Source organism: Mirounga angustirostris, unplaced genomic scaffold (genome assembly GCF_029215605.1).
Source record: "Mirounga angustirostris isolate CCGP_5_RB_7025 unplaced genomic scaffold, mMirAng1.0.hap1 SCAF_14, whole genome shotgun sequence".
NCBI lineage: Eukaryota > Metazoa > Chordata > Mammalia > Carnivora > Phocidae > Mirounga > Mirounga angustirostris.
The window spans coordinates 37411088-37429453 of NW_026991722.1; the positions used below are offsets into that span (position 1 = coordinate 37411088).

General features: G+C 39.4%; 1 protein-coding gene across 23 annotated transcripts in view; it reads right to left on the reverse strand.

The window, feature by feature from the left end:
• DTNA (dystrobrevin alpha) overlaps positions 1-18366 on the reverse strand; it is a 343646-nt gene that overhangs the window by 164334 nt on the left and 160946 nt on the right. For all 23 annotated transcript variants that reach the window (XR_010407264.1, XR_010407263.1, XM_045886857.3 and 20 more), the window contains exon 2: positions 16737-16866. The gene's annotated coding sequence lies outside the window, so the exon portion shown is untranslated. The remainder of the gene's footprint in view (positions 1-16736; positions 16867-18366) is intronic.

Consider the following 18366-nt stretch of genomic DNA (forward strand, 5'->3'; position numbering starts at 1 on the left):
CATGATCTGTGTTGGTGTGACCCACTTAATTTCATATGAAGAATCCAATCACTGAGGGAGAAACAGTCTTTGAGACATAATGCTTCAGAATGTACCCTGGGAAATTGTGCCAAGCCCGAGATCCACAGACCTGGTAGAGAGTTTACCAGGTTGTTTGCTTCACTGCTCTCTCTTCAGACACGAGGGCACCTAAAATCCCACACACTCAAGGTAACAACATGGGCTCAGTGGTCACACCCCTGAGTTAAACAGCATAGCTACCAAAAAACCGGCTGCTAACGTCAGTGAAATTAAAACAAGACAAAACAATTTGAATTTCTGCAAAATCAATGTTTTTCAGGCCACATTTTAAAATTGTTATTTTATAATATCACAGAGAGCTTTATGGTCAGGGCATGAGTTTAAATCAAATAAGAGAACTTGTTCACAGCAACAACAAAAAAGATTGTGATCTATTGAACAATTTTTGCAGGCGCATAGTTTCTTGGGCTGCTTTGAGCAGCTGACCTAAAAAATATTAATCGGATTAGTATCTATTCTACACGTGAAAATTTCTTATGAAAGAACAAGGCTATTGCAAGGCATCTCAGTTTATATAACTCAGTATCAAGATATTCTATTTTACCCTTAAGATGTTTTCAAAACATGCACTTCTCTTTTGAATTGTATTAACGGTGCTATAAATATCTGTTTCTAAATAGCACTGTGAATTGATGGCTACACATTCTCCAGATAACTTGTCGTGAACCCTGAATCATTTTGTCCTATTCACATATGGAAATTTATTCCCAAATTGCTGCTTTTGGATTTTTCATCTCTTCAAAATTCATAATTATACAGTTATACTCTGGATTCTTCCTTAGTGAAAAACACACTTGGTTTTGAAGCTTAATAATAAAAAGTGACACCACGTGCCCATTTTCTCACTGAAAGGTAATATCACGAGTCCAATGTAGAGAAGTTGAAAAATATAGAAAGATTTATGAAATAACATTAAAACCACATAATTTAACTATCAGAGGTAACCAATATCAACATTTTGATGTATTTCTTAATCTTATATACTAAAAATCCTGGATAATTTGACTATAGTTTTCTTTGGCTTAAAGAAAGACATGTAAAATAAACACAGTATGATATTACAGATTCTTTGAAAATATTTTTTAATAGTTGCATAAAATTCCACTATTTGGATGTATCAGAATTCACTTAGCCATCCCTCGTTGTTAAATATATACTTAGTCTTTTCCAGACTTCTTTATATAAACGATATATCTTTGTATATAAATTTTTGGTTGTATCTTGGGTTATTTCCTTAGAATAGATTTCTGTGCAGGAGGCGGGAATTATTGAGTTTAAGTTAGAAAACCTAAGCACAGAATTTTATTTTATTTTATTTCTTTTTTAAGCATAGCATTTTGGAATTGGAAGATCCATCCCTATAATTCATTGTAATATTTCATTTTATTGATGAGGAAACTGAGGTGAGATAACTGGCTCTAAGTTCTGTCCTGAATTCTTCTAGTGCAAGAATACAGACTGGGGTTCTTTGTGAGTCCACTTAGCTTTCTGTCATTTCATCCTGCTGACTCTCAATGGCAATTCATCTCTGAGCTGCTCCTTCCCAGTTCCGGTTTGGTATCCTCTGTGAAACTCCACCAGTATGCTCCAGAGTCCAAGGCAGGAATGGGAGTAACTTGGAGATGGGTAACACAGTTTTATTTTTTATTTTTTGGTCAGAGGCAATCCACATGGAGTGTCTCTACAGTCACCTTCCACTGATAGCAAACAGAGTGGATACTGAGAAGCAGCAAATATTCTCTCAGGTCAAAATCTGTCCTGAGGAGAACAAAATGGAAAAAGATTCCAAGAGAGTTGAGAGGTCAGGATGCTCAAAAAAGTTGGTGATATAAAATTAGGCAGAGCTCTTTGATAGACCCCAAGTTCTTTGATGGCCTTGTATTCTGTGGGACAAACAGAAGATCTGTGGGATTTGAGTGGCAGACTGTTAGGTTACTTGTAGGGCAGGGGAATAAGTTACTTGTCTGGTCATCCTCTGTGACAATCCCATATCCTGGAAACCCAGGTGTGTTTGCACAGCCATGATGATGTCTTTGTTTGACAGAGTATATTCTTTCTCAGTTAGAGGGAACAGGGGAGAACATTTCTGAAAATCAGGTCTACCCATGACGTCAAGGAAAGAGGCATATTCCTGAGAACTCACTCTTGAAATAATTCATTTTCTTGGTCTGAATACAGAGTACACAGAGATTATTATTTCTTGGTCTCTTCCAGGTGACTTGTTCTAAAATAAGATGACTTACTCTAATTCAGTAAACTTTAATTAAGTGTCTTCTCAAACCACATATTGTATAGATGTAGGCAAAGAATATAAATAGCCCACAACCTAGATGGGGAGATAAGAATATGGATAAAGAAAATATAGCTGTAGATATAATATATGAAAAAAATATAACTGATTTGAGAGTAGATAGATAATTTAATTAGGTCAGTTTAAGCAGAACATTTGAGGGGGGGTGGGAAATCACCCAATCAGGGCTCCAAAGCTCGGAAAGCAGTTGGCTGTTGGGATATTAGGTGTGTTTTCTCAGATTCTTTTACTCTGTGTTTGGGTACTTGGACTAAATTAGCACAGTATACATGCTAAAGCTCTGTGGAGGGATGCCTGATGTACCCTAAGAGCATATTCAGTGACCAAGATTAGATGTAGGAGTGATAGAAGCTACTGAATTTCTCCCTTCCCCTGTAATGTACTCCCGGGAAAGGATAAGTAATTAAGTAGTTGGTGGCAAGGTGAGGGGGCACGATGGGTAGTAGCTGCTTCTCCAGTAATATGTGTATGTATATCGTAGGTAATGAAGGAGAGATTAGGAAGCAAGTTCAATGTCATGCACCCTGTAAGCGCTCAATAAAAGTTAATTATTGGTGCCAATTTTGATAAAAATAAGGGGTATTATAAAATGAAGCAAGTTAGGAGAACAATTAAAGGTAAGACTAGAGGAGCAGAAATTATTAAGGGAAAACACAGATTGAACAGCTGGAAAATGATGTAAGGTGATTTAGGGGGAAAGATTAAAAAAACAAACAAACATAGGTGGTTAAAGAGAACACATAGAAAAATCATCCAGGAGGTACGAGATAGAGAATACCGAAGAAATACACAATGGGAAAGTTGTTTGAGTAAGTTAAGACAAGTGACAAACCAATGTCTGAAATGTCATTCTATATACCTAAATGAATTCCATCACTGGAATGAATAAGGTCCATTTGATAGTTAAATACATTTTATATAAATTGACCCATAATATAAAGATATCGGGCACTTTGGACCCTTCTGGGTGTCTCTGATGGGAAACACTGCATCAGTAAGCATCATTCATCTGACATGTCAAACGTTCCCATATATGACGCTAGGGAGTTCATGGTTATCCTTGCTCCATACTTCACACTGGTTAATTCTCCATCAGGCCACTGCATTCTGTTTAGAGTCTCACAGTGACATGTGAAATGGGGAAACTGGAGAAAGCATTGTACAATGGTGGACAATGAACAGGAAGGGAAGTAGCACAGAAGCCTGAGAGGGAGGCACTTAAGCGTTTGAAAGGATATCTGCACATAAATAATAGTGAGCAGGTGTTCTTCGTTTTTTACTGAAGGCACCACACTTTGTATTTGCCAGGTGAGACATCAGAAAGGACTCCTGACATAATCTCATACTTATGGCATGTAAGTAATATGAGGCAGAGAGGCATTAGCTTCTACTTTGTTCATCACAGATAAACAGTCTTTTTGGAGGATGTCAGCCACTCACGTTCATTATACATGTAAAGACACTTTACATCCCAGTGAAGACATAGTTATGTGTTTATATGTTCCTACACACACATTAAGAAGACAGAAACCTTAAGTCATACATCAGATCCTGTGGCTTGGATTGCCCCCCTCCCCATACTATCATACTTGTAGCAATAATATACAAAGTGTTAAAGACAAACACTATTTGTTTTATCTCTTCAGGCTTTATGATATCTTTGATAAACATTGTAACCAATTAAAAGATGAAAGTAATCAAAAATATTTTCTAACCACTTATAATCTCACCAGCCACAATTGATATTTTTGTTATTTACCTATTCATATCTGTCTCTAAGTACCTGTGTAGCTTGATTTTAAAATTATTGTTGAATGGGTGAAATAGGCAATCGGATTAAAGAGGACACTTATCACGGTGAGCACTGAGCCATGTATAGAATTATTGAATCACTGTGCTGTACACTTGAAACAAATATAACACTGTATGTTAACTATACTGGAATTAAAATTAAAAATTTAATAAATTAAAAAAACACACAGAAACGCACTTCAAGAATGATAAAATATAAATAAAAATGCAAAAAAGAGAAATAAAATAAAATGGATTGTTACTTTTAAAACTGCAGCATTTTCCATATCCTAAGGAGGCTATAGCCCTCATGACTATCTTTGAGAAAGAATGCTCTTTTTTGGGAATAAACTTTAATGGGCCTACTGTTTATATTATAAACTAGTCTGCAAGTAAGTGACGAAGGAAGAGAAATTAAGCCACCCTATGTAACAGAGAAAAATGCTCCCTTCTTTATGGGTGGTATAGCTGGAAAACTGTGAGTTATTAACTGGAAAGAGGAGGGTCTGGTGACTAGAGCCACGGAGAATGGGTGCTAAAGTTCTGGACACAGGGAGCAAGGTCCAGGTCATAGGGAATTCCTATCTGTAGGGGAAGCAGGTTCTAAAACAGGGTGGCCCAGGAGGAGATGGCCCCAATATGGGATCCCTTCTGAAGGGTATGACTCTGGTCTAAGGAATAATGATGCTGATGACTAATTTTAATATTCTGACTTGTGATATCTCTGTTATTATCAAGATTTTAGGAAAGCTTTGAGAATTGCTCTTAGCTTCACAGTGAATAATTAAGTCTGTGTCCATGCTTGGAATGGGGGTATGAAGAAAGAATATGCTCTCTGAGAAAGTGGTATTTGAGATGACACCTGTGAAGAATGGGAAGGAGTCTAAGCAAAGGGAAGAGCATGTGTGAGGTCCCTGAGAGGGGAGAGAGCCTGATGTTTTCAAGGAACACCAGAAGAACAGTGTGGTTGGAGCACTTATGCACAAAGGGCAGAGGGTCATGTCATAGGAAAGTTGGCAGACCAAGGCTATGGAGGGACTCTAAAATTTATTCTAAGTACAGTGGGAAGGTTTTATAGGATTTAAAACATAAGAATAACATAATCCAACTTTTATTTTTTTATTTTATTTTTTTGTGCCAAACTTTTCAGAATCTTTATTTTATTTTATTTTTAAAATTTTTTATTATTATGTTAATCACCATACATTACATCATTAGTTTTTGTATCAAACTTTTATTTTTAAAAGAGCGTCCTGGCTATGGTGTGGAGAATGGACAGGAGAGGGGCAAGAGTGTTTAAAGTGCCACCAGTCTGAGGGCCAACTTTTGATTCTGAACTAAAATGTTGACAGTGGAGAAAGTGAGAAGTGCATACACTTAAAATATATTTTGGAGACTGAATTGACAGGACTCAGTCACACATTGAATGAAGGAAGATGAGTGAGAATAGAATGTAAAGAAGAACTCTCAGCATTATAATAATAATATGGAGGTGCCATTTACTACAGAGCAGAAGCTGGATGCAGGAGCATGCTGAGGGAATGCAACATGGGGTAAGGCAAAGTGTTGAATTTGAAATGGCTCTGAGTCAGTTAAACAGTAATGTCACATAGGCTGTGTCTACATCTGCCTGAAGCCCTAAAGATAGGGGTCGAATGGAGATGTACGGGTGAGAGCTGTAGGTACAAGAGACTTTTTTTAAAGCCATGGGAAAAGGAGAACATATGTGGAGAAGCATATCCAAGACTCCTCTCTCCAAGACAGAGGGTCAGGGAGGTAAGAGGAAATCCGTGTGACTGTGTTTTATGGAAACTAAATGGGAGTTCTTCAGGAGGAAGGGGTGGTCTTTGAGTTGAAAGCTACTGAGAGGTGGAGTAAGATGAGAATGAGATAAGTATTCATTAGCTTTAGAATATGGCAATAATGACCACCTTAATAAAAACCTTTTTCATGAAATGGTGAGGGACAGAACAATGAGGGGTAAGGAAGTGGAGTCAGGCTGGGTAAACGATTTTTTTTTTTTTTGGAGAAAATTGGATCTGTAGGGGAGCAGAAGTAGGGCAGCAAGTGAAAGGAAACATGAAATCAAGGGACTATTTCAAATATAGGAGACTCTAGAAAATATTTACATGCTGCAAAGAGTGGTCCATCAAAGGCAGAGACTGATGATGTGAAGGGGGACAAGATACAGAGTACGTGTGGAGAAATTGCCTCTCCTGTGACATGAGGGAAGAAGGATGCAGATAAGGGTATATTTGTACATTTCCATGTGTACATGGAAAGAAGGAGTTCCTATCTAGTGACTTCTATCATCTCAATGAAATAAGAAGCAAGGTTGCTAGCTCAGAATGAGGAATGGGGAAAAGAATTTTGATGCAAGGGGAGAAATAATGAGCTAATCATTATGGAGAGTAGGAGAGTGAGCTGACTATAGAGATAGTGGGAGAGCCATAGTGTTGCAAGCACATCTGATGTAGTGATCATGAGTCTAGCATGCTCAGTTGTGTGGCCTTCTTTAACAAAGCTCAGCCAAAAAAGTATGGGTAAGTCAAGTAAGGGGTTTCATCTACCTGGCTTGGCTATCGCCTGGTGAATATAATGGGAGGAAAGACATGCAAGGGAGTTGAAGGTACATAAAAGGAAATGGACCATGGAATATAACCAGGCAAAGAACGAAGTAAAGACAGGAGGTAGTTACTGGACAGTGAGAAAGAACCAGGACAAAAAGATTCTGTAACAAACACAAAGAATTGCAAGTGTGGAGATCAGAACAAAAGAGCTGGAAGGGTAGGATGTGGTGTTTGGAGAGGGGGATATCTTGCTTGCTTTTCTGATGGTGGACATGCTTCAAAGAAGTAGATGGCTGAGGTCAAATGGAGGGATTTATTTCTGGATATGAGGAAGGTATTGATTGGATCATCCATGGGTATACTGAAGTTACCAACAATATAGCACGTAAGCAGCACTAATCAAAGTTCTGTAGGAAACAGAGCTAAGCAATTTTCCTGTGATCTATGGCTGGGTAGATTTTGTATGATGGGAGGTGCTGGTGGTTTTCTTCATCATTGCATTGAGAGAGCCTGTGCCCCAGCCACGTGGAAACTCTTGCCATGTCCTTATCTGCCAACTTTTTCTTTCTTTTTTTTTTTTTTAAGATTTTTATTTATTTATTGAGAGAGATAGTGATAGAGAGAGAGCATGAGAGGGGGAGAGTCAGAGGGAGAGGCAGACTCCCCGCCGAGCAGGGAGTCCGATGCGGGACTTGATCCCGGGACTCCAGGATCATGATCTGAGCCGAAGGCAGTCGCTTAAACAACTGAGCCACCCAGGCGCCCCATCTGCCAACTTTTTCTTTTCTCCCTGTGAGCCTCTTTTTTGAGTGAAGAGACCTTTCCCAGAAAACTCCCTATATTTCTTTCCTAAGGACATTATAACAAATGATCACAAACTTGGTGGCTTAAAAATAATAGAAATCTATTGTCTCATGGTTATGGAAGAGAATGCGTGTTAATTCAGAGAATGGTTTCGCTTTCCACTCATAATTCCCTTGACCTGGTCCTTCACATGGCCTAACATCTGCTGCCTTTCAGCACTTCCAGAGACGGCAGCCCTACTCCCCCTCTTCCTCTCAAATAAATAAATACATCTTTAAAAAAAAAAAGACTGAAATATCTTCCCCCCCACAAACCGATCAAACAACCATACGCATTTGGAAAAAGCTGTTTGAGAGCATAAGTCCTAGCAGACATTTCATTCTCTATTCTGTAGAAAGTATATCAAAGACGTTAGGATCTGGTCTTGTTGCTTTTTCAGTCATTCTCTTGTCCCCTATCACACCATTGAGAAGAACATTATATTATATGCTAATTCTCATTTTTATGATTTAATGAGCTACTTCTGAGAAAGGTACTGTTTCACCAGCCTGTTAGAAACGTCTGGAATGGCTAGTGCTGAATTGAGGCTTAGGTCATCCAGCTGAAACTAATGTCAATGTTTTAGTTATTCATTTGTGTTCTTCAGCCTCTTGGACACACCTCCACTGGTTACTAGGCAACCACAGCTTACTGCAGTTAGTATATATTAAGCAGGAACTCTATGTGTGAGTTTGGAAAGGATCTGAATATTTTAATGGGAAGGCAATCATGAGCTGAACCAGACTATTATCTTAGTTATGAGGTAGGACAAAATGTGGGGACTTCACTATTTTTCAGAACGTGGACTAGTAACACTTTACTAACAAGCCTTCATGCTTACCGGTGTAACCGTCTACACAAGCGCCTCAAAGCTGGAGGATATGGAAAACCTCAAAGGAGTCCTTTTTATCAGATGGAGGAATTCTTGTTAAGAACTGTGTTTAGGACAGGGATTCACAAGCTCTGCTTCTCAGGCCCTTTTGCTCTTCGGACGGTGGGGAGGGAGAATCCAGAGGAGAATGGGAAGGTGTTTATATTAGGGTAATTTTTACCACTGTACTTAATGTCTGCAAATGTTTCTTGCCAAAGAGAATTCAAAGCGCTGTGGGAATGTGCCAGGGATTCAGTGGTGGTATGCTTTGTGTTAGTCCTGGTGGCAGTGTTGGCCACGTAGGAGGTACGTGAGCCGAGCAGGGCTCTATCTTGCGGGTATAAAACAGAACTCTCCTGAACTGAGGTCATAAGAGGCTCATTTGCAGTGACTGAATGGGAAGAATGTAGCCTTCTCTGGAACATGATGAGGCTTTTTTTTTATCTCCAAATGTGCCTTCTGTGGATGCTACTACTCTGGGAAGAAATTCAACTTCAGAAGGGAAACCTTATGTAATACTAGAGTTGTTCGTACGCATCAGGAAGGGATGGTGTCATAATAAGAACACGCTCTTAGAAAAAGACAGCCACCTTCCTTATCTATGCAGCTAGAACTGGAAGAAAAATTATGGCAAGTATTTATTTGAGTCTGAACATGTATTATACACACACAAAAACACAGAAAAACTTCCAGCCCACTGTTATGGAACTGTAAGGAATGACAGCAAAGAGAGCTAAGGTATTCATCTATTTTGATCATTTGAAACTCTCAGATTCATGGTGGAAGATTTTGCTGAAATAAACTGTACAGATTTAAAAGTCAGGTTTTGAAAGTTACAAAAATCAATTGATGGTTGAAATACAAGCTAAAACAATAAACTGTCACTCATATGAATGCACTAACATTGAAACACATTATGATTAACTTTTGTAAACACATCATAATCCTTAGTGTTCGATATGAAAGCATTGTTCCATCCATTCTTGTGATGATCACAGTCTTAAAAATCATACTTACATGAAGGTAAATAGCATCCTGCAAACTTCTGGGAAATTAAAGGGGAAATCAGCACACAAAATGTAACTCAACAGGCAGGGATATAAGCTGGGGCTGTGAATAGAAGTCTTATTTTTTTCTAAGATACCATATATTTATTTTCATCAAAGACAGGCACTGTAGTGTGCCCATGCTACTCGTATTCTTTTTTTAAATTCTTTTTCACTCTGTAATATGAACAAGTTATCCATAAAACAGCAGTAGACCAAAGACACCAGGCCTGTATCTTTTTGTTTTTTTAATAGATGGGGTATTTATAGATTTTACTATTTTACATTTGTTTAAGAAACAAATATGTTACAAGCACTTCAGCTGTCATTTTTAGAGTCACATTCTGCCTGTCAGCGCCTGGACTATTCTGGTCTTCCCATTCAAGGGCAGTTTAGGGCTTTTGTGCTGGGGTCTCCTACATGCGTGCTCCAGACAATAAGCAGGATGTGAGCCGGGAAGGCATTTCTGCTTTTGCTCAGCCGTATGTCCAACACCTAGCAAAGCTCCTGATAGTTCTCAATAAGTAGTTGATGAATAGTAAATCTACTTCTTTGTATTGTAAATAAAACCCAAATCAACCTTGTTTTCTTAGTCTTTCCTTACATGTAGAAACTCCTCTTGGAGGAAAATAAGATCAAGAATATAGTAATACTGGCTAATTGGTTATATGATGGACAGGAGTTAGGTGGTAGGAGACTCATCAAGGTCCTAGTTGTGACTTTGCTGCTAATTTAGGGGGTTGTACTTAACCTCTCGGCCTCAACTTTCTCAAATATAAAATTAAGACTTGCCATGGTCTCAATGTTTGTGTTGTCCTGAAATTCATATGTTGCAATCCTAATGCCCAAAGTGATGGTATTAGAATGTGGGGACTTTGGGGTTGCTTACGTCATGAGGGCGGTGCCCTCATGGGTGGGAGTAGTGCTTCTATAAAGGAGGCCTAACAGGGCTCCCTAGCCCCTCCTGCATGTGAGGACACAGAGAGCAAGTGCCTACTCTGAACCAGGAAATGGGCCCTCACCAGAATGTGACCATGCTGGTGCCTTGATCTTGTACTTCCCAGCCTGCAGAACAATGAGGAATAAATCTCCATCCTTTATAAGCTACCCAGTCTCTGGTATTTTGTTATAGAGGCTTGAATGGAGTAAGACAGGGGTCCAAGTTAAATAATCTGAAATATCCTTTCTGATGTTTAAATCCTGTGATTCTAAGACATAATCTGTGGCAAATCAAAGTAGGATGTTACCTGAAATAATTATGCCTTCTTTATCTCAGGCTCCCAGGTGCCTAGCACAGAGCCAGGGAACATAGAGATGTGTAATATATATTTAAAGAAGAAATGAGTGAATGATCATCATAGGTATAAATGTGGCCTAAACATCATCAGGATTTTTTACCAGTGGAAGAAACCCTTTTCTATGGATACTGACTTTTGCAATTAAAATGAAGTCAGAGATTGGTTTTTGCACATTTTGAGTTTTATTCATACCAGTTATTATTCTTATACATGATATTTGAATAGTGTGATGTTTAGAAAAATTCAGAACACACTTATGTACTCTTTTCAGAAGGGCCAACTGTGTCATGTCTATGGAATTTTTTATTTTGCATCCCAAACAAACTTTTTATAATTAATTATAAATATTCATTTCATACATATTCTTAAGGAGAAAAAAGGAGACAGAAATTCTTGCCTTCAAAAGCCCCCAGCATTAGTGGTGTTCTACCTAACGTATAGCCCTAAAATTCTATCAGTCGACAGCGTTAGACATCATTTCCGAGCTTATGCTCACATCAGTATGTGAGGTTTTTGCATAAGTAGCCTCAGAACCACAAGGCGCTGTACCTTTTAAACTCTCGTTGAACAGAAATAGTGCTAATTTTAGCATGAGCCTAAACACAAACTTATTTGCCAATGAGAAAAAGATCTGTAGACTTATAAAGAGCTTACTCCTCAGGAAATATTTTAAATGGAAAATTCTAGCATTATCTTACATACATCTTCTTCTCGGATTAAATTGGAAAGCTCTTTTAGTGAGGCAGTTTGCTGCAGTGAAAAGATATGACTTCACACTCTCATTCTGCCACTTAGGAGAAATGTGACATTGGCAAGTTACCTACGCTCTTGGAACCCTAGTTTTCTTACCTGAATAAGGAGGGAAACAATAGCTAATTTGAGAGGATATTGTGAAAATTAAATTAGATAATGCTCATGGAGCCTCTGCTTTGGTGCTTGGCACGGTGGCACCAGATCCCCTCTGTAAGGTGCCCTGTCCCCTAAGGGAGCTCTAATGCTGGACCAAGTACTATGATCTTCACCACACTCGAAGCACTCAAGCATATTTCAAACTATGCCCTCCAGACTTCATTCAAAACCAAAACAGGAGACTGCTGTGAGCTTGGCACAGGTGATTCAAAGATAAAGAAAAGACTTGGCATTTGTCCTTGATGAAAATTTTAGAGGGAAGATAGACAGATAACAGGAGAAATGGCATGAGGCTGTGAGGGATTGAATGAGATCCCTTTTCTTTCTCTTGTCTACAATTGGAGCTGATCTGGTAATGGCCCAAAGGGCTATATGAAGTCAGAGAAAGACCGATGATAACCGGGGACCCAGGAGGAGGTCATCACTGACTGGGATACTGCAAGTCCCTGGAGAGTGCCTGTGTGCACTTGGGTGAGGGGTTTGCAGAGGAATAATGAATAGCAGGAGCATCTAGGCAGAGGAGCCAGCATGAACAAAAGTAAAAGCTCAAAGAGCACAGCTTAGAGAAGGCAGATCAGATGATTCCTGTGCTAGCAAAGACCAACTGATGAGGGGCGAAGGTAGGCCCTGAAACTCAAGAGGTCTGTTGTGCCTGTATTATGACACACTAAGGAATACATGAGATGGATTTTGTTCGCAGTTGATGGGGCAGCCAGCACTGGCTTTGAGATCTAAGTGGCCTAGGGTAAGTAGATCATATCGGCTCCTGTTCAATGGGCACCTGCTATGTACCAGGAACTGTGCTTTGTTGTTTTATGGATCTTCTTTTCTAGCCTTCATGACAAATCAAACATAACTTTTCAGGGAAGGATCTAAGGCTCAGAGAGGTCAAGTAACTCGCTGCTCAAGATTACACGTTCTTTTTTTTTTTTTTTTTTAAATTTTATTTATTTATTTATTAGAGAGCGAGCGAGAGAGAAACAGCATGAGAGAGGAGAGGGTCAGAGGGAGAAGCAGGCTCCCCGCTGAGCCAGGAGCCCGATGTGGGACTCGATCCCAGGACCCTGGGATCATGACCTGAGCCGAAGGCAGTCGCTTAACCAACTGAGCCACCCAGGCACCCAAGATTACACGTTCTTAAATGGAGCAAATGAAATAAAAGGAGGAATAGGATTTTTAAAATATGAATTTCAGATTAAACCATTAAAGCATGGGAATAATGAAATCTGAGTGTAAATTAGGAAGTTGATTTAGACGGTCATGTTTTAAAAGAAAAGGAGAATAGGAACACTGAAAGAGGGAATTTGTGGTTCAAAGTGAGGCCATTCAAGATTAGGGCATGTTTTGAAATGATGTAAGGTTTTTAATAATAAAAAGTGTTGCTTCTGTGTTTGAAAGTTACTTCACGATTATATTTCACGAGAGAGAGTGAGCATAATAATTAAGTGTGCAGGGTCTGAAGCCAGGCTGTCTAGATTTGAATTTTTACCCCCAACTTAACCTCAGCAGATGATTTAACTACACTGGGCCCTAATTTCCTATCTTTAAATAAGGAGATATAATATTACCGATGTCATAGGATTGTTTAAGCATGAAGCGAAGTATATGTCTATACAGAATAGTGTTTGGCATAAAGTAAGAATCAGTAAGCATTAGGGTGCCTGGGTGGCTCAGTCGTTAAGCGTCTGCCTTCAGCTCAGGTCATGATCCCAGGGTCCTGGGATTGAGTCCCACATCGGGCTCCCTGCTCGGCGGGAAGCCTGCTTCTCCCTCTCCCACTCCCCCTGCTTGTGTTCCTGCTCTCGCTATCTCTCTCTCTGTCAAATAAATAAATAAAATCTTAAAAAAAAAAAAAAAGAATCGGTAAGCATTAGCTATCATTGCTTTGGGCCTCAGTCTTTATTCACCAACCATTTATTTAGAAATTATCTACAGTGAACCAAGGACTGGGCCAGTTTCCAGGAATCCCAAGATGGATTACAGATGATTTCTGCCTTTAAACACATTTGATTTTTTCCAATATCATACTCTGTGGCTCAGTAGAAATACTACTGATTACCTCTTGTTTAAAGCACTTTCCTGCACTATTTGGGCACCACTGATTTAAAATCTCCATTTACAATGTTGCTCATTAGTGTAAGGAATACTACCTCTGCTCCTCCTGCCCTTCGTCCAATATGGCATTAAGATCTGTTCAGCCTGAGCTATCTTTTATGACATGTTTCCCTTGACCCGCCAGGCAACATCCTGAAGTTAGTGAGATTAGTTCGGTAGCCCCCTCCTACTTATGTGTACCAAATCCTCAGAAGCTGAGTGTTTGCACCACTCCCTCAGGAGTCTCTGGCTTGCTAATTCATTAGACTTATGTGTGATGTAGTATGTATTATTAATGGATGCATTTCTTTCCCTGAGAGTATTTTTTTTTAAATATGCGTCATTTCCATAAGCTGGAGAGAAATGTTAATGATTAGAATTTTCAGTGCCATACATGAAAATTGTTGGTAGAAGGGACACCATGTCCTTTTGAATGTACCCATAATACATTAAAATGGACAGATGAACAGTCACGATAACCTCCGAGAAAAGACTGAAAAGGAAAATGTGTATATAAATAAATGAGAAGGAAATGCAAAAAGCAAGTTTTAAGCATTTAAAATAACCAAGTGAAGTGATTTCGTGAAAAGCCACTTTAATATCAAGGAAGCCCTTTATAGTGGGATTGTTGAGACAGTGGTGAATTGTTTACCTGCCCAAAAAAGACAGACACAAAGTGGCATCTGATCACTTAGTTTCTAATAGAGCCAGCATTTATTATAGGAAATGTGAGCTGATCAGATCAAGAGGCATCTTCAAGTAGCAGACAACCGTTACTGAAAGAGAGAGGTCAGATCCACAATCAAATAGAGCTGAAGCTCCAGACTTAAATGTGAATTCAGGAATGGGACTGAGGCCCTAAGAAGCAGTTCTCATCTGTACTTTGTGAAATGAATTTGAAAACTAAAAATCATATTTGGTACATATCTGAGAATTTTAAAAAATATTTATTTATTTGAGAGAGAGAGTGTACACAAGTGGGGTGAGGCACAGAGGGAAAGAGAGAAGCAGACTTCCTGCTGAGCAGGGAGCCCAACTCCATCTCAGGGTCCTGGGATCATGACCTGAGCCAAAGGCAGCTGCTTAACCAACTGAGCCACCCAGGTATCCCCATATCTGAGAATTTAAAAATCTTCCATTACTTTGATATGCAAAATAAGAATATGACAATGATTTTGTTAGCAGCAACAAATTAATGCTACAACATTGTATAGCTTAGAATATGACTTTCAATATATTAAGTTAAATTTTTTTCAGTGTAGAAAAATCCAACTTTACATTTAACTTGAAATGTACCTCCTGAGAATCATTTTCCTTGGGAGAAGCAAGTAATCCCTGTTCATTTTTTTTTCTAATACTTTTGGGAGAAATTAATGAAGGACTGGCTGGTCAATTAGAATCTAACCAAGAAAAGAGAAAACACTCTAAATATTTAAAACAGATGGAATTTAATCTAGAGAAAGGGTTACATGGATGGTGGAAGAATTGTGAGCTAACCAGGGGATCAACTGGGAGATCAGCAGAGGCAGGAAAACAAAGGCATTACCACCCACAGGGCTCAAGGGAGAAAGGGAAGAGGTGATATCACTGTAGCTCAGAGTTCAAGGTCACTGGGGGAAGCTAGAGACAATGGGGTGAGTCTTGGTGGGAGGAAATACTGCCCATAGGGGTCAGTCCCCATGGAACCAATAGAGTAGGAGCAGAGTAAGGCACGGACGAGAAGGTAAAAACTGGCATAGACCAGCAGAACTGGAAAACAGTGTTCAGTAAATATAGTTCTCATTTTCATTTTCTCCTCCAGAGTGTTACACTAGGCAAATTGATTTACTGATAGTTTTAAAGGGCTCTAAGCTTAGCGCCTGGCAACTGTGTTCCACAAACATCTTGTAAATAAATGAAATCACCATTTTAGTTCCATATATAACCTCAATAAACCAAATTCACACACCCCAAAGATTATGAGGGAATGAGCACCTTCACTTTGAAGTTAATAAAAAGCATAAAGGAAGCATCAGTGTCTTCCAGATTAGATTAAAGAAAGTGGTCAATGCTCTGTCAGTTGCATTGTTCTATTCAGAATTGTGAACAGAGGTTTATTCTGACGTTCTGGAAATCACCATTCTTCAAAGTAGATGATACAATCACACTTTGCAAACTGGACTCTGGAGTAGGTAGAAAGCCACACAACTTCCTGAAGACAACCACCACTCAATTCCTCCATTCCTTTCCATTCTGCTGAGAAATGACAATGGCAGATTGCCGACTAACAGTAAAGCGCCAATTTGCAGGCTTATGTCTTTTGTAGCATGGCAGGGTAATTATGGATGATGACGTAAAAAAATATTTATCCATCCATTTTACGGTCAAACAAAACCAGGCTTAATGTATGTGAGCCCATGTGTGTGCTTAATCATATACAGCAGTTTAAAAACCACACCTAACCTAAACTATGTCCTACTTGAATTTAAGCAGGCTAAAATACCCCCATGGGCAGCCTCTGAAATGTTACCCTTGTATTGCACACACAGACTTATTAATGATTAAACTGTCACTACCACCATCAAATTTTCCTCTAGTAGTTTTGCCTCATTCTGGCTTATTACTCTGATACTAAATACTTCCATATATTTAAAAAATTAGATGACCTTTAGAATTGAATGAAGTATTCCAGCATTTGCTTAATGGGAGCCAGGAAGAATGTCAGGGTGTCTGTATCTCATACCTCATACCTCAGGTGATTTCTGACAACAACAAAACCATGAAAGGCACAGAAACTAAGTCTTTCACCGTGCGGCCCCTCGCCAGAAGTAGAGAACACTGATAACATTTAACCCCATTTTCTTTTCGTGTAAAGGAGAGAAGCACTTTTAAGGGGAATTAGTGCAATGTCCATCTTAAATTCTTTGTTTCAGATACACTTACCTAAAATTCAGTGAAGAAACAGCATGAACTTTCCAAAACCATCTATTTTCTCTTCTTTGAAATGGCAGTTGACTATGGCATCTAAAGATTTCCTAAGCACTTCATCCAGGGATTGGCAAATCTTATTTATCTGCAATGAGAAAACATACTTTTATTTAGCTAAGCCACTTACACTTACATGTTTATTACAGATCTAGGACATATGGTATTTTACAAATCCCCTCATACACTAATAAGGGTCTGTAATACTCAACTCAGAAACTTGGTTTTCATTTACCCTAAGAAATATTTAGAAAAATGGACATTTGTGCCAGAAGTCACTTTACAGATGAGGATGCTGAGGCCCAGGGGGACTGTCCAAGATTAAGCAGCTGGTTAATAACAGACAGTGGCCTTGGACCTTGGGGTCCTGACATACCTCTTTAGTTTTATTTGGTTAAAAACTCCCAAAGGGGGAAAACATGGAATTTTCTGTGTTTCCCAAGTAGGTAATTTTCTGGAATATTGTGTCACCATAATTTCTACCAAAGTCAAGGAAATTACAGCTGAGGTCAGAGTCCTCAGACCAGCATTTCCTTTAATGATTTAAGCCTGAGCAATCCTAAGTAGGTATCCTACAAGAGTCCACTACCACAAAGGCAACCTGACGTTATTTAATGATACATATGATTTATTACATTATGTAGTAATAACATAAATAAAAAATAGTTCATAAAATTGCCTGTTAATATTTCTTTCTTTTTTTTTTTTTTAAAAGATTTTATTTATTTATTTGACAGAGATAGAGACCGCAAGAGAGGGAATACAAACAGGGGGAGTGGGAGAGGGAGAAGCAGGCTTCCCGCTGCGCAGGGAGCCCGATGCGGGACTCGATCCAGGGACTCCAGGATCATGACCTGAGCCGAAGGCAGTCGCTTAACCAACTGAGCCACCCAGGCGCCCGCCTGTTAATATTTCTTAACAAAGCTGAATGATTTTCTAATCCTTTGCCTTCTGGGCAAACGCACAGAGAAGAAGTGGAAGAGAGAGGTTCAAGATGGCACTTGCCAGCAGATTCCCCAATGGTGACCGAGGCACCCGCTCACCATCTGCCACCAGCTCTTCTTTCCCACCAGTCTCTCTCATCCTTCCCCTGCCCCTTCTTCTCCTTACCAACTGCATAGGCTGTATGTTACTACCCCAGGTGCTGGCGAGCTTGAAGCTGCAGGGAGTTGAGGCTCAGGAAATCTCTCAAATCTTCCTTCCTTAAGATGAAGGAAGAGAGTGGGATGGGATCATAGCAGATGAAGGAGAGAAGGCGTCTGATGGCAATGGGGGTGGAAAAGGAAGGGACGACAGGAGCCTAGCTCTGCACCCAGGATGGGAGAAAGGTGCCCCCTGTCTCCAGCCCTGTGCCTCCACTTTCCCTCCCTACTGACTTCTTCAACCCCGGTTCTTGATGAGGATGAGGATTACAGTAACTATGCTTCTGGCATCCTGTGATTTTAGGTTCCTAGAGAAAATTCTATACAGTAACTCCCCCTTGCTCTAATCCAAGTTTTCAGATATATTCATTATTGGAGGAGATTATTTCACAGGAGATAAAGATATTTTCACGACATAAGGAATCCTTGTTCTGTGTCACACATCA